Below are 15,224 nucleotides of genomic sequence, written 5' to 3' on the forward strand. Positions count from 1 at the left end.
TGGAAACATCCTGTCACATGTGGTTTTTATTTCAGAACTCGGGCTTGTGGTGCTGCCCTGCACCCTGAGACACCCTTGCTGTGGTCGGATTCGTGGAAGCACACTGGCTTACCCAAGTACCTCAGTCGATTGCTCGGCAGCTCTTACTTGTGATCAGAGCCGATGGGGTGAGCAACTTATTCTTGGGGAGAATTAGCTCCTGGAAGGTCTGGCTTGGGGCTGGTGCCGCATCCCATGGCCTCAGCTTGAGGATGGAGGAAGGGGCCAGCTGGGGAGTGTGGAGGGATGGGGAGCTGTTCCCAAGCTTCACACCGCTGCTCACCACTGGGCAATCCAGTGAGCTTCCATGGATCTGACCACAGCTATGGGGTCTCAGGGCACAGGACTCTGCACTGAAAGCCCAAGGTTTGAAATGAAAATAACATGTCCCCCACTCCTCCAGGGGAATGTGTGTAGAACAACCTGGGACCAGCCAGAGAAACATGGCGGGCGGGTTCCTGGCTTGGTGCCCCTTTCCCACTCCTCTCCCAATAATCTGGTCCTGTGAGGATGCCCCACACTCCTGACCACCTCAGGCCTGCACCCTTGTCTGAGCTAACCCTCATCTGAGCTGTTGGGCCTTGCTGGAGAGATGGGGGCTGAGCAAGCACAGGCCTGCTGGGGCCTCTGGATCCTCTCACTGTGGTGATGGCCAGGCCACCTCCTGCAGGAACTGCTGGTGTCTCCTCCATGACCAGAGGCCACCACTGGGGATGCCCAGGCCTCCCTGTCACATCCTCCCCACTTCTGGTGCAAACTCTCTGAGAGATACATGCAGGACAGTGCTTGGACCCAGGCCCACACTAGCTTCCTACCAGTCACTGCACCCCAAATCAACTCATCCACTGAGCCACAGGTGGGGCAACTGCACCCCAGCCCAGGGGGGTTCCTGACGGGGAGAGTGAGTGCATGTGTGTGAAGAGTGGCAGGTCCTGCAGACCGAGAGAGTCTAGAACATCCTCTTGTGGGAGGAATGGCCTAGAGTCAGGGGAGGTAACGGTATTCCCCCGGTACCTCCTCAAGCCATCATGTCCGCCTTACAAGCTCTGGAGGGTTGAATACTCCTCATGCCCCACGTGCAGGATTATGCAGAAGCTCAGAATGTGCCCTTATTTGGAAATAGGGGCTTATACATGTGCTTAGCTCAGGATCTTGAGATGAAACCATCTTAGATGTAGGGCGGACCCTAGTCTAATGGCTGGTGTTCCCATAAGAAGAGGGGATGACACCACAGGAGGAGGCCATGAAGTCAGAGGCTGAGATTGAAGGGACACAGCCACAGGCCACAGAACTCCTGGGGACACCAGACCCCAGCAGAGGCCAGGAAGGACCATCCCTGGAGCCCGTGGAGGGAGTGCAGCCATGCAATGCCTTCACACAGACTCTGATGTTCAGAATCCTGAGGAAAAAACTCCTTTGTTACAGCAGCTCTGGGATGGTAAAAGACAAGCCAAGGCAGAAACAAGGGGGAAGAGATAGAAACAGAGAGAGAAAGAGAGGAGAGAGAAATGAAGAGAAAGGAGAGAGAAACAGACAGAGAGAGAGAGAGGAGAGGGAGGAGAGAGGGTGGGAGAGGGAGACACAGAGAGAGATACAGAGACAGACACAGAGAAAGAGAGGAGAGAGACAGAGAGAGAGGAGAGGGAGGAGAGAGTAACAGAGAAGAGAGGAAGAGAGAGGAAATAGAGAGAGAGAAAGAGAGAGAGGAAAGGATGGGAGAGGAGAGAGGGAAGAGGAGGAGGGAGTCCTCTCTCCCGGCAGTGTGTGTACAGGGCAGGGGGCGGCTGGAATCGGGAGGTGCTCGTGCTCCCTGCTCGCACCTCCGTGAGCCAGGGTCCTCACGAAGGTATCTGCATGGGACACGGTGCTGCCTAATCGCGTTCAACAATGTGTTCCATGAAACTGCTTTGCCTCTGAATAGCGAGTCACAATATTGAGTCACAATTTGTATTAAAGTTATGATATTTGATTTCACAATATTTGAAAGTCTATAAACTCCTCCTTAGAGTTGATTGAGGTTTTCCCCACCATAAGCCTCTAGCTCCAATGCTGTGCTCATCGCATCCTAGAAGTGACTTTATAGGTGGGAAAAGAAAAGAGAAAAACTGGGAAGAACGGCTTTTTCTGGAAGCAGTCCCCGAGCCTGTGCAACCACCTGTTGCCCTGAGCCAGGAGGAGGCGGGCTCCACCACGTGGGGCGGCCTGGACAAGGACTCCTGCCACTGCCAGAGGAGCCCATGAGAGAGGAGCAGCTCTCAGGGTCCAAGATGGGTTGCAGGGCGTTTAAAGTAATTTTTAAACTGTTGGTTTTATTAATATCAAGTGGCATTTTAATATGACTGAAACCGTTAGTGAAAAGGTACCATGCTTATAACTGATCACAAAATCCCTTGTGTGGGCTATCTCATGCCTTAATTCTTCTCCCGGACAAGCTTATCGTGGTCTGTTCCTCTTTGTCTCTCCCACTTAACTTCAACAAAGGAGCCAGAGGTGATCCTCTCCCCTGGAAGTCCTCTCTGTACCCCCAACTCCTGGCTAGACTCAGACGTTGAGTGGAAAAAAATCTGTTAAATTGGACTGAATAAACATCAAAAATCAGACATAAGTCATAATTAAAAAAAAACAATATAATACCAGGTGTGGTAGCTCATGCCTATAATCCTAGCACTTTGGGAGGCTGAGGCGGGAGGATCACTAGAGCTCAGGAGTTGGAGGCTGTAGTGAGCTATGATCGTGCCACTGCACTCCAGCCTGGACAACAGAGTGAGATCTCACCTCAAAAAATTAATTAATCAATTAATTAAATTAAAAATAATCTAGTAAAACAGTGAGGAATCAATTGCAGAATGTAAAAGGATTATGGTAAAAATTATTAAGAGACTAAGTGGTTCTAAGCATACATGTGAAAGTAGACTCCATAAAGGACCAAAAAGACATTGAAGGAAAATTTTAATTGCCTAAATTATATTTATAAACAAACACACTGGAGGAGTAATGACAGATGACAGTATAATAACACATGAAGAATGCTTATGGAGCAACAAAAGACAAATATACTAGTAGGAAAATGAGCAAAGGACAGGAACAGATAATACACAAAAAGCATAGAAAATAAATATCCTGTAAGCCTATGGAAAACATTTTTTCTCACAAATAATCAAACAAATGAAAATAGTATATCTTCCCCAGTTGAGGTACCAAATATCAGACAATTCGCACATGTTGTTGGTGAGAGTGCGATTCATGTCCAGGGAATGTGCAACTCACAAGACCTTTTGGAGAACAGTTTGTCAGTATCTCTAAAGTCTGGCTCATGACATCCACTTCTAGGAACTTATCCTAAGGAGTTACATAGATGTTTACACAGATTTGTCTATTGTTATCTCAATAAGATTTTTTAAGTCTGTGAGAAGTTGCAAACAACCTATATATTCACTCATAAAATACGTAAAACATAAGCGATGGTACCTCCATAAGGTGAAGACTGTAACAATTTTAGAAAATCTATATTTTAATCCTTATAAACAGATATTTATTTGTATGGGAAATATTAATAATATGAGTAATAAAAGGCAGATTACACAACTGTATATAGCATGATTCTATGTTTATGTAGAGATTCTGTACACCTATGCAAAGTATTAACGACCATCTTATCTGCGTAGATAGGGTTATGAATGCTTTTATTTTCTACTTGGGCTTCACTGTATTTTTCACTTTTTAACTTATAAATGGACAAACACTATTACTTATAAATAGTTCAGAACTATTATTAAAAATTAAGCTGTGATAGTGTAGTGGTAAATGAAATAGTAAATAAAGTTACTATATTTTAATGATATTTAGGGAGGTGACTGAACTAATATTGAAAATGTCCAAAAACACTTTTGTTGACACACTAGTGAGCACGTATTTTTTGCAAAGCAGCTTCATAGGGTACGCTGGGGTCAGATTCGACTCCCACATTCCCCAGAATGAACAGTGGCCTGGCTTGATCACTCCCCCTGCCATTCTTTCACCTCTCCGCAGAAGACACGCTTATCAGATGATTTAGAGCTCTGCCAATTTGGGTGATTTTGAACAAAGATTATTCTCTTTGCTTACGTTATTCAGATGATTGATTAACTTCAAATTCTAACAAATTATCTCTCGACTACTTAATTTTCTAGAATGGGGTCTCTCGACGGATGACCTTTCAGCTGGAGAATTCTGTCGTGGGGCTGTCCTGTGCCCTGGCGGGCACTCAGCAGCCTCCCTGGCGTCTATTCGATGTCAGGAGCCCCTCCGCCCTCATTGTGGCAACCAAAGATGCCTGCAGACATTGCCAAAGTGTCCGGAGGGGAAAATCACGCCCAGTTAAGAACCACTGCTCTAAAAGAAGCATTGTTTTTCGCAATGAGAGAAACAGACTTGTCCATTTCTTTACCTAATTTGCACTCCATTTTCAAAATTGCTCCTCATTTTGTAATACTTTTATGTTTAGACATTTAATACATGAAACATTACATCAGTAGAATCAGATGGAGAGCTCCATGACCTCTTTGACAGAGTATTATTAAGAAATAAGTTTCAGCCTGCAATTATAAAATGGGGTAAAATTATTCACTTATGGTATTCAAAATGCAATTTTTTTTGGTAAAAAGTATTCCAGCTAAATTTTAAAATGGTGACCTGTGTTTTTTTTTTTGTTTTGTTCTTTTTTTTTGTTGTTTGTTTTTTGAGACGGAGTCTCGCTCTGTCACCCAGGCTGGAGTGTGGCGGCACAATCTTGGCTCACTGCAAGCCCTGCCTCCCAGGTTCAAGGTATTCTCCTGCCTCAGCCTCCCAAGTAGCTGGGACTTCAGGCACGTGCCACCATACTAGGCTAATTTTTTTTTTTTTTTTTAGTAGAGATGGGGTTGCACTATGTTGGCCAGGCTGGTCTTGAACTCCTGAGATCAGGTGGACAACTTGGGTTTTCATAGAGCCCAGAGGAACATCTCCTACTCTTGGTCTGAACTTGAACTGCAGCTGAAAGAATGGTTAAAAGAAGAATCTGAGAGTTGAGTAGTGAGGCTCCGATGGGCAGCCAAGGACATTTCTGCTAGTGAGCACGAAAGTGCCCAAGGCAGGAGTCAGATAAACATCCTTAAGAGATACCAGATTATTCTTTTCTGTAAAGGGAACCCGCCCTGGTTTTTTTCCTGTCCACCCAATAAATTCGCAGCAGTCAGTGCACATGGAAAGGCCCTGCTGCAGCCTTGGTTCCCGCCTGGGAACACGCTCCTTTGCGGTGTCATGATTTACTCTGGGTTTTGCTTTAATCGTTATCTTAGTCTATTTGTGTCTCTCTCTGACTTGTAGGTTTTAACATGTGCTGACTTAAAGGAAGACAACAGGCTGTAGACAAGGGGTTGCAGCTCCAGTGCTCTAAGGTCCAATGAGGTGGGGAAGTGGGGGAAGTGGCCCAGGCGATTGGGAGGGTGGGGACTCATGGGGGCAGCTCTGGGGACAGTGGAATTCATGCACAAGTGCACATCCCATATTGACAGATGGCCCTATTTTTAAAGACAAGTCAGAAATTCATATTTTATGTGAACTTTTCCTATTTTTAAATGTGCCTAACCAATTTAAAAGAGATTTAAACCATTTTGCAGCTCAAACACATTTCTGCAAGCCAGGCACAGCACCCACACTGGGTCGGAGGACCATCTGTTCATTAGGAAACCTGCGTGGAACCTGTTTCCACACCTGGTAATAACCCTTCAGATGGAAACACTTTTGCATTTAGATGTGGTAAGCATCTTGCCAAACCCCACTTCTGAAAATTCTGTAAACTCTTCCCACCTCCCTAAAGATGCCCTGGTGTGGAGCTCACCAGCCTGTCTGGCAGATGAGATAATTAACTCGAGGAAGCCTCTGCGTGCAGGTCTCCTGGGCTGAAAGAGCACTGTGGATGGAAAGCATGGCCCCTCCCTGCACACCTGAAAAGGTAAGCCTGCAGCTCCTGGGAAGCAGGTGGGCCTGGGCCTCATCTCAGCCTCAGGGGGTCCATCTGGCTCTACTGGACATTGAAATCCCAGGGGCTCTGGGACTGGAGGGATCAGGGCAGATTTTCTGCAGGTGCATGCTAGCGTTCTCTATCTTCGTGTGATAGGAAATGGAAGGAGAAATGGAGGGCGGTTCTAACAACAGGCAGGAAGCCAAGGAAATGCTGCAGCTCAGATGGGATTTTTGCACGTCTCACTCCTCTCCTTACCTCTTTGCATTCAGAATTCCCAGAGACACTTGGCAAGGAAAACGGCACTTTTCAGCTAGCATTGATATCACTGTTGGGTGATTATTGATATTCATATGCAAACCTGGAGATCTTTAGAGAAGGAAACGAGTACATAAAATAATCCACAACTTGGAGCTCAGATGCAGATCAGCGCCAGACCTTGGCTGAGATGCAGGGAACTGCATTTAGGCCGTGTTGGTGGTGAAGTGCCTCCATCTCCCGGCAAAACGCGGCTTCACTCTTCACGCTGAGATAATTTTTGACTGAAATGTGTGGTCTTAACCAATTCTATTCAGTTTCATTTAACTTACTTTTGTCCATAAATGGGGTAGAAAAGCTCCCCCAGAAATGAATTTATAAAAGCTTCTGAGTATCTGACCTATTACATTTAGAAATAGAGTCACATTCGAAGACACTAGGAACTAAGGACTTCCACACATGAATTGGAGGGAATGCAATTCAACCCATAACAACGGTATAATTATTATTGGCATAGAAGAGAAACCTAATCCTTGCCCCATTGATCAGTCGCTCCAAAAAATTTTTGGAGCAGTGACAATTTGTCATCATTTATTTTTTATTTCCTAGCAACACTTCACAAAACACACCTGCAGGGCAGTTTGACCTATCAATAAAACTAATTGAAATTATCTGTGTCTTAGAAAATTTGCAGTGCTTATTTGAGATGCCTTGGAGACAGGAACCACTCCAGCTCACCATGGAAATCCCACTGGATATCACTGGCCTGGAAACAGCTTAATGTTTCTGAGCAAGAAAACGGACATGAACATTAGGTTTACACAGATTCCTTGAGGCTCCACCTTTGGAGAGGCTTGCATCTATCTAGGTCTAGAGAGAATTAAAATAGAAATGAGCTGAGACAGCCACGGGGCCCCTGTGATCTGGACAGGGCTGTGACTCCCATCTAGACAGCCCTAGGCAACCGTGTCCATACAGAGCAGAGACCCAAGGCTTGGGTCATCCATGAGTGATTGGCACTTCTGGTTTGGACCAAAAGCTGTAAGCACTGCTGCATCTAGGAGATATTCAGGCTGAGGTCTGACCTCCTGGGCCTCTCCCTGCACCCACGGCTGTCTGGTTGCACACTCTACAGATTCAGGGATTTGATGTCCAGAAATGAAGGTGCAGGACAGTGGTGGAGAATGTGGGCTGACTTCCCACATCCGTTTACCCACAGGGAGCCACATAAGCCAGTAGTTTTGGGCCCTGTGTGTGCGTGTGTGTGTGTTTGAGAACTTATGTATTCCTATGATCTTTTGTTCCAAGATAACCAAAGAAAAATGATTCCTTACCTGTTTCTCGTCACCAGCCTATGGACAATCCATGACATTTTACCCTAGGTAATTCCTTCTTTGCTAATTCTCCCTATCTTCCTAGAAAGGATAGTTCATTCACTCATTTGTCAAGTATTTATTGAGGTTTTCTGTATGCAAAGCATTATGACAGAAACTATGGATGTGAAAAGGGTGATTAAGTCATAGACCCTGCTTTTAATTAATCGATAATCTCCTAAAGGAAGTTACCCAAAAGACTATGAATACAAGCAAAAATTTACACCAAAAAAGGTGTGTTCTGCAGTTGCGTGAGATTCTATAAATATCAGTTAGATTGAGGTAGCCGATAGCGTTGTCCGGATCTTCCATGTCCTCACTGACTGTTCACCTAGTTGATCTACCAATTACTGTGAAAGAGACGTGAAAATCTCCAACTATAAATGCGAGTTCATCTATTTCTTCCTTTAATTTTTTTAATGTTTGCTTCATGTATTTGGAAACTCTTCTTAAGCATCCGCACATTTATGACGGTCATGTCTTCTTGATAAGTGACTTTCACTGCTACGAAACATCTCTCTGTACGTCTGACAGTACTCATTGTCTTGTGGTCTATTATCTGAGCCACTGCAGATTTCTAACACCATCTGCAGGGTAGAGATTTTAATGTCTTGTTACTACCAACCTAGTCATGTTTCTATACCTACAATGCATATATTGCAGACAGTGTGGACTCAGATTGGGCACTGGAAGCACCACTATGGGAATTTGGAAAATTGAAATTAGAGACCCTTTGATGAAAAGGCAGCATTTCAAGTCATTGGGATAGATGGGCTCGTGGCGGGTTGGAGAGTGCAGAAAGAAAAGTATTACAGGAAGGACCCTGGGGAGGTCCCAACATGTAAGAGATGGACGAATGCAGGGAATGCCACTGAAATCAGGGAGGCAAGAACATCAAGAAGAAAGAAGCGACTGATGGCGTAAAATACGTACAAGAGTTTCGGTAGAATGAGGACTGGGGAGAAAGTCAGTTTTGACACTGCTCATTGTTCCTAATCTATCATCTGAGCCACTCCAGATTTCTGATAGCATCCATATGGTCTATTTTTTAATATCTTTTAATTGTTCTACTAAGCTCTTTTTGCATTTTTTCCTGATTGCTATAAAGTTAGCAACATCAGTTTGTAATTTCCCACTGTCTACTTAGTTATTGTCGTGCCACTTTATGTAAAACATAAAACAACTTTACCGTCACATATTTTTATTTATTTCTGGCAGTCATCCTATGGCCATGAGATAAATCAACCTTGGATGACATTAACCTTACAAGCAGAGGGAGAAATAGGTCTATCGGGGTCTACAGCAACCTAATGGAATGCTGAACCAACCCGAACTAAGTCCAGACTTTTTTTTTTTTAGACAGGGTCTCTCTCTGGGACTACAGGCGCATGCCACTACACCCCTCTAATTTTTGTATTTTTTGTAGAGACGGGGTTTCACCATGTTGCCCAGGCTGATCTCAAACTCGTGGGCTCTAGCAATCTGCCCACCTTGGCCACCCAAAGTGCTGGGATTACAGGCGTGAGCTACCCCATCCAGCCAGTTTAGACTTCTTGTTGGTAAGATAATGAATATCTTATTGCTTAAACCACTTATAGTCAGGTTTTTTCACGATTTGCAGCCAACCCGCTGTAACTGACAGAAGCAGCCTCTTCTTCACTGCGGAGTCACTCAGTACTGAGAATACTAGACGTGCTGACTCAGACAGAGCAGAGTGAGGGGAGGGGCACATCTCAGGGAAAGCCTTGGGAAGGCACACCACTGTGCTCACAGTGACCCCTCTTCTGCCTGGGACTCTTAGCACTTTGCACATAACGTTTAAGCATAACAGTATTTTTTCAGAGTATAAGATGCTCTTTTTCACCCTTTTTGCTCTAAATAGTTCAAGAGAAAATAGGCATACTTTTGCCCTGTAACACTTTGCTTCACATGATTTTGGAAGACAGCAGGGTACAAACAAGCCTTGTCCTATTTAGTCTTTGTCCTAAAAGCCACAGGTGGGCCGGGCACGGTGGCTCATGCTTGTAACCCCAGCACTTTGGGAGGCCAAGGCGGGCAGATCACTTGAGTCCAGGAGTTCGAGACCAGCCTGGCCAACATGGCGAAACCCTGTCTCTACTAAAAAATACAAAAATTAGCCAGGTGTGGTGGTGGGTGCCTGTAATCCCAGCTACTTGGGAGCCCGAGGCCAGAGAATTGCTTGAACCTGGGAGGCAGAGGTTGCAGTGAGCCGAGATTGCATCACTGCACTCCAGCCTGGGCGACAGAGGGAGACTCCATCTAAGAAAAAAAAAAAAGCCACAGGTGAATGACTTTGACTTATTTGTCCTGATGCTGAGCTCATCTGTTGTCTTGTCTGTGAGCATGTGGTCTGTAAGGTAAGTAAATACACCATCTTGTCTTATGTCTCACAACCTTTTACCAGCCTATGTTAAAAGGAAGGCATACTCCCTCCTCTTCCTCACTTGTCAGTCATGCCTCAACTCCGAGAAGTGTGACTTCTGATGCATCATGGAATGGAAACCACACTCTTTAAGAGCACTAATCACTTCTCAATTCACCAATCCAATTGGCTTCTCTTTCGAGTCCTCGTTCTGCTTAAACTCTTCTCCATATTTTACACCATCAGCCTCTCCTTTCTTCTCGACATTCTCTCCTCCCTGATTTCCATGACATTCCCTGCGTTCGCCCATCTCTTAAATGTTGGACCTCCCCTGGGTCCTTCCTATAATACTTTTCTTTCTGCACTCCCCACATCCCATAAGCCCATCTATCCCAATGACTTGAAATATGAATACCACCTTTTCATCAATGGGTCTCTCATTTCAATTTTCCAAATTCCCATCGTGGCGTTTCCAACTCCCAATCAAACATCTTCATTTGTTTACCCTGAGAGACTTCAAGCAGAATATGTCCCAAGCTGAATGTTTGTTTGGGGACACATTATCTATTCCCTCTCCTTCCCAAATCTGTTTTTCCTCCCCAGTTCCCTCTCCTCTTACCTACTTGTCCAAACTCGAAATTCATAACTATAAATGTCTACTCTCTTTATTCCCCAAATCCACCTGCTCACTGAGGCCTTTTGATTCTGTTTATGATATTGTCCCACACTTTGCATCACTGGTCATGGGGCACACGGGGACCTGGGCTGGGCTTGAGGAGAGGAGGGTTAAGCCCTGGGGGTTGGGGCAGTGGCACACTTGCCTCTCTCCACAGTGGCCAGGAGACTTGGTCCCCAGGATGAGAAGGAACCATGTCTGTGCCCAATCCAGGTGGAATATGTCATCTGAGGCTGCCTTTCCACCCAGAGGCTCAGAAGTGGCCTGGGGCTCTGTCACCCGAGGGTGTGGTTGAACACTGAACATCCGGGGGATCAGTCCCTGTTCGCCTGGACACCTAAAGTGGCTGAATCCATTCAGAGTCCAGGTCCACAGGGGAAGTGAGGGTGTGGCTGGGACCCATCCAGCCTGGTGTTAGGCACTCAGCAAACTAGAGGAGGGGCTGGCACCAGCAGGGTTCATCAGGCTTTAGCATCAGTGCCCTTTCCTTTAAAGAAAGGTCACGTGGAACTCACCCTCAGCAGATAAGACAGGCCCCGAGGATGAAATGGGTGTGGAGCTCACGCCCCCTCGGCAATCTGACGCACCCTGACACAGAACAGGCGGTCGGTGAGTGCATGCTAAAGGCATGACTGAGGGTGGTGTCCTACCCTGCCAATGTGCCTGCAGCCAAACAGTCCCTCCTCTAGTTTCCAGAACTTTCCAGTAAAATATACATGGGCCTCCAAGGAGGCACAGTGGTGAAAATGTTCTTACATGACTGCACAGTCAGCAGTGTTCGTGACTGTATACATCTGTTGAAACTCATCAATTTATGTTCTTAAAGTTGGTATGTGTATGTAAATGATATGTCAGTCAAATTGATCCCCCCCAGAATAAAAGAGCCTGGTGTTTATGACATTTGGAAGCTGAAAAGAAGTAAATATTTTAATACTTTTAATTAGCAACAGTAAAAACACGGGAAAAAAAGTCTTAATGGCTGTAAACAAATATGACTGAGTTGTCATGAAGTGTGGGATTCACACCCTATCTCCCTTCCTTCTGCTCCACGTTCAAATGACAGTATTGAACGTATTGAAAGTATTGTCACCTAAATCTTGACCAAGTCCGCCCCCTTTGGCATCTCCGCTGTGGCTTCCCTGTGAGGACACAAACCCCTGTGTGGCCTCCCTTGGTCCCTCTCTGTTGCGCTGCTCTCCAGCGCACTGTCCCACGCCCTGAGTGTGTAGCGTCTGGAGGACGCGTGTGTCCCTGGGGTTTCTGTGCTCGTCATGGATGACAGCACAGAGTCCATGTCATGTGAAGACCCATGTTCAGCCTCTTCCTGCCCTCCCGGCCCGTCCTCTGCACACACCCTCCCCTGGGGAAGGCCCTGAGGCTCTGGGGCCAGATGGCTGGGCAGTGAATCATCTTGTGGCCTCAATATCTCATCTGCAAAACGGGTACCATGGTAATAAGTGACAGCAGCAACAACAACAACAAGAAAAACACATCAGGGTTTCAGGAGGGCCACGTGAATTAATATGAGCGTGTTCAATTTACAATAGTGCCTGCATCTACTATGAGCTCAATATTGTGGGCCAGTGTTGTTTCTCATGATTTCTTGCCTCACAGCTTAAACTTCAGCAATTATAGAAATACTTGTTTGCTCCAGCACACACATACATACACACATACACACCATGCACACACACACCATACACACACCATACACACATACACACCATGCATGTGGACACACACACACATGCACATACACATACACGTGCACACACATACGTCACATATACACACATACACAGCATGCAGACGCACACACCATACACATACACACACATATACATGGCATGCACATAGACACACATGCACATACACCATACACTCATGTACACATGCAATACATATACACACATATGCAGCACACACGTGCACACACACCACACACATACAAATACATACACATCATGTGCATAGACACACACACCACGTACACATGTACACACACACTACATATACACACATACGCAGCACACACACACACACACCATGAACATACACACACATATACACATCATGTGCATAGACACACACGCACATACACCACATACACGTGTACACATGCACCACATATACACGCATATGCAGCATGCACACACACACACCCAGCCTCACCTCTGTTCCTCTGTCCCCTAGCCAGATACTGCCCTCTTGGCTGCCTGAGTGCTGGCTGCTCACAGCTCAGGACTCCTTCTCAAGATGCTCCTCTGCCTCTCTCTGAGCTGAGTTAGGGACCCCTCTGTGCTCCGGGAATAACTTGGGTCTGCTCTGCGTGGCCCCTGCACACTGGATAAAATGACGCATGTTGATGGAATCCTGGCACTTGGACGGGGGCGTGCATGCAGGTCCTGGAGAGGCAGGAGCATGGTCTGGATCCTCTGCAGGGGCCCCCTCTATGAACAAACGTGGGCTCTGTTACACTCCCGGGGCCCCCCAGCACTCCCTGCATCTACATCTGCAGCCAGGCCAACCCCAGTAGGGCCTGCGAGGAGGGGCCATGCCAAAGGGACCATGTGACTCTTCCCATCTGCACGACGGGAGCGGGGAATCTTCATGGGGGTGGACAGTGAGGGCATGGGGTGATGGTGGGTGATGCTGAGCCAGGCTGAACCCATGGGTGTGCGTTCACTATGTGGGGATTGCAGACTCCATGTTCTAGGTTAAGGCAGAAAGGGCTCTGGGGCTTGCTGGCTAAAACATGGGCCTAGGGGTGCCCCGTCCTAAATGAAGTCAGTGTGTAACCTGCCTTGGGATGCTGTGGAAGAAACTGCAGCTCACAGCAGTGAGGGGAGAGGATGCTGTGAAAGAAGCTGCAGCTCACAGCAGCAAGGGGAGAGTGGACCAGCAGAGAGGATTGCCATGCAAGACCTGCTTATCCTGGGAGAGTCTGGAAACCCTACCTGACTGTGAGAGCAAACCTGGGAGGGGATCTACACCCTTGCAGAGCTCTTCTCTGCAGCCCAGGCCTCACAGTCAGAGCCACAGCCACCGCCGGAAAGCTAAGGGCAGTGAGAACCATCAGAACATGGTTTCAGGGTGGGGTGGTGCCCACAGGCACAGCAGAGGCCAAGCAGCAGCCAGGGGAGGATGGCTCCCAGGGCCCCGTGGCCTTGGCTGGTGATGGTGGTGTTCCTAGAAGGGAAACGGAGGGAAGCCTACTCAATTCCTTCTTGATCTACGTAAACAGAGAAGTTCTAGGCCAAGTGAATGAAAGCCTAGTCTGAATCATAAAAGCAGAGTGTTGCTGCCCCTAAAACAATTCCCAAACAGACTTGAGCCAGCTGATAGACCCAGAGCCCTCAAAGAAGAAGCCCGAGGAAGGACCCCACTCTCTGCCCAGAGTTTGTATTGTTACTCTTTCTCCCAGACCCCCCAAAAGGGACAGCCTTTCACCCACGTCACTGTGCACGGGAAAGGAAATAATCAGAACTTTCCAGGGCTATTGGACTCTGGTTCTTAACTGACTCTGATTCCAGAAGACCCAAAATGTCTGTGGCCCCCAATCAGAGTAGGGGCTTATGGAGGTCAGATGGTCACTGAAGCCTTAGCTCCAGTCTGTCTCCCAGCAGGCCCAGTAGATCCCCATCTTGTGGCTCCTTCCCCAGGTCTGGGGAGCATAAGTGAAACAGACACACTCAGCAGCCAACAGAACCCCCTCCTACCCCTGGCTGTTCCCAGCATAACGTAGTACACAAACTATGCTCTCAGAAGCACTGTGGAATAGAAGAGACATCTAAAGAGTAATGATATTATTGAACACGGTGCGAGCACCAGGGGTCTGCTCACTGGGTTTGTGTTTGCAGCTGGTGGTGTGGTTCTGACTACCGGCCATGGCTCTGGCCCATCCTGCTGTCCTGCTCTTGCTCAACGGGACCACGTGCAACAGGGGCACCTCCTGGGCCTCTGCAGACTTGGTTCTGGTGGGACAGCTGTCCCATCATAAGCTGCAGCTGTCGCAGCTGCTCTCACTCCCACATCCCTGGCACATGACCCTTCCATTCATGTTTTAGGATTCTTCACTAAGACCCCAAACAGCCCCCGGTTAACTTAGGTCACCTTGGAACACTTGGTGCACTTTCTTCCTCAAGTATGTGTTGAGAGAAGATTCGGAGACATGACTTCATTGGTGCTTCCGTTTTCTCTATTTACTGGGTCTCTTTGTTTTGATGTGGGGGTGTCACCCCATATTTTTAGAACGAAGTCCACATGACAATGACTCACCCCTTTTAAGCTCCCCTTGTGGCAGCACAGGGCTCAGCCATCTTTCACTTCATCTCACTGCCTTAAGAGTAAGCAGAAATTTGAAACTGAAAGATGTTGATTATAACAGTTTATTTGCTATTTCCTTCTTGCTCCATAAAATGGAAACCACTGCATTGAATCTCTTTACGTGTCCAGTCACCTGTATTTATGCAACTGCATTTCATATCAAATATGAAATAAATGATCCAAGATGCC

The 15,224-nt window shown here is 46.8% G+C and overlaps 1 long non-coding RNA gene across 1 annotated transcript in view; it reads left to right on the top strand.

The window, feature by feature from the left end:
* LOC117975675 (uncharacterized) overlaps nucleotides 1-15,224 on the top strand; it is a 67,819-nt gene that overhangs the window by 18,952 nt on the left and 33,643 nt on the right. Inside the window, exons 2-4 of the long non-coding RNA XR_010109651.1 lie at nucleotides 4,209-5,463; nucleotides 5,676-5,772; nucleotides 5,876-6,010. This is a non-coding gene — a long non-coding RNA (uncharacterized LOC117975675). The remainder of the gene's footprint in view (nucleotides 1-4,208; nucleotides 5,464-5,675; nucleotides 5,773-5,875; nucleotides 6,011-15,224) is intronic.

Source organism: Pan paniscus, chromosome 14, assembly GCF_029289425.2.
Source record: "Pan paniscus chromosome 14, NHGRI_mPanPan1-v2.0_pri, whole genome shotgun sequence".
NCBI lineage: Eukaryota > Metazoa > Chordata > Mammalia > Primates > Hominidae > Pan > Pan paniscus.